Raw genomic sequence first — 1,969 nt, 5'->3', positions numbered from 1 at the left:
TAACACCTCTTGAATAGCATGTGGAAGACAGAGTAGAGTGGCTAGGCTGTGGAGCATGTTCTCCACTTCAACTGACTAATGATATGTTAAGGATAAAGACAACACAAACCACATACATCGATTGTAAGGATGGAATCAGGGATGAAACATCTATAACTAGAAAGGTTAAAGATACAAAGATGGTGAAATACCTTTACCCAGGATCAGTAGCACCTGTGGCAATGGACACAGCTTTGTAATAAGATAAGATACTTTATTCGTCAAATTGTTATACAAAATATAATACAAAATGAAATTCGTTTTGGCTTTAGAGCTCCTTAGTAGTTGTAAAAAAAAAAAACATTAAAATATTAACAAGAAATATTGCATAGGTTATTTCATATAAAATGTTACTTTGCTATTGTGTACATGCGATATCAGCTTGTCACCATCCCTATCATGAACCATCACCTACAGTTATCATGAAACTTAAAGCTAGAAGTTATAGTGATGAGAGATGATTGAAAAGCAGAATGCTTTTAGGTACAAACGACTTTTTGTATCTATCAGTGTGCAGCTTGGGCAGAGCTAGCCTTCCACCAGATTTAAGATACGTGTAACAATTATGTAGCGGATGCGTTACATCTTTCATCATTCTGTCTACTTGTTTCATTGTACCTTTTTGATAAAGCTTGATCACTTACAACTGATAAACGTTGATACGAAAGTCTTAGGTTTTGTCCCTCAGGAAATTTTTTTTATAAATATCTATAGAAGACTTACATATGTTATATGTACGTTATCTCTAGAATATCGTTGCCCGGGATGTATAACACTTGTGTGGATAGACACAGCTTTGTAATACATGATCTATTACACGAAATGAACTTCACTAACGAAGAGTTATTCAATGCGTCGTTGGAGAACAGTGATCAAATACCTATACAGAATTTTTATGTTAGGTAAAAGTCATTTCTTGATAGTAAACATAAAAAATTATGATGAAAAATAAAGGACGTTGAGGTAAAAATTTTGTTAAAAGATATAATACTCCTGCCTTAAACTAGCTCCTTGTACTGCATTTTCAGTTAGATACCCGCATGATAATGCATTCTATTCTTTATACTCATAAATGTTTATGTTCTTAACACGTTTTTATCATTTCTTATATAATCTTAAGGATTCAGGCTTAAAGATCTTGGTAATGAACGATCATTATAATGCAACACAATACATATTCATCATAAACAATTCATTTATCACAATAACCATTATGTTTGTACCAGATTCTTTAAGTCTTCAGTCACGTTTGTTAATATATAAGAGATTTTTACGCCACTGACAAGTGGCTCCGTGGTGTAGTGGTTAGCACATCTGCCTCATAAACAGTTGGTCCGGGTTCGATTCCCGGCGGGGCCTTTATTTTCAGTATTTTTTTGTGACCGTAAATACTCGTAGGTAGGTTCTCTCTCTCTCTCTCTCTCTCTCTCTCTCTCTCTCTCTCTCTCTCTCTCTCTCTCTCTCTCTCTCTCTCTCTCTCTCAGGCAAGAGGTAAGTTGATATGTGCTGGGTGGGTGGGTGGGGTGCACAGTGGCTCGCCGTCATATGGCAAGAACTTCATCGCTCTCACTCAGTCACGCAATCTACATTCATAGTGGCTGGCTGGGGAGAGAGAGAGAGAGAGAGAGAGAGAGAGAGAGAGAGAGAGAGAGAGAGAGAGAGAGAGAGAGAGAGAGAGAGAGAGAGAGAGAGAGAGAGAGAGGAGTTCATGCTTATGGGTTAATGTAACGAGATTTTGCCAAAGGGTAGGGCAAGCACGTAACGCTCTCCGCAGAGAAACATATTGTCACGAAGAAAAAGATCAAAATGGTGGGAGTAAGGTGTTGTGATGCGTTATGTCTGGGAAGGAGAGGTTGTATGTTTGTGGAGTAAAAACCAGCAGACAACGTCTGGGTGAGACAGGAAGATAAGAAAGCTGCCTGGGTCAGAG

General features: G+C 37.9%; 1 non-coding gene across 1 annotated transcript; it reads left to right on the top strand.

Annotated features, from left to right (window-relative positions):
- The first annotated feature begins 1,326 nt into the window (after positions 1 to 1,326).
- On the top strand, positions 1,327 to 1,398 carry TRNAM-CAU (transfer RNA methionine (anticodon CAU)). Its single transcript has one exon. It is a non-coding gene; the product is annotated as a tRNA-Met (tRNA).
- The last annotated feature ends 571 nt before the right edge of the window (positions 1,399 to 1,969 follow it).

Source organism: Panulirus ornatus, chromosome 42, assembly GCF_036320965.1.
Source record: "Panulirus ornatus isolate Po-2019 chromosome 42, ASM3632096v1, whole genome shotgun sequence".
In the NCBI taxonomy this organism is placed as follows: Eukaryota; Metazoa; Arthropoda; class Malacostraca; order Decapoda; family Palinuridae; genus Panulirus; species Panulirus ornatus.
This window is presented reverse-complemented; position numbering and strand designations above follow the sequence as displayed.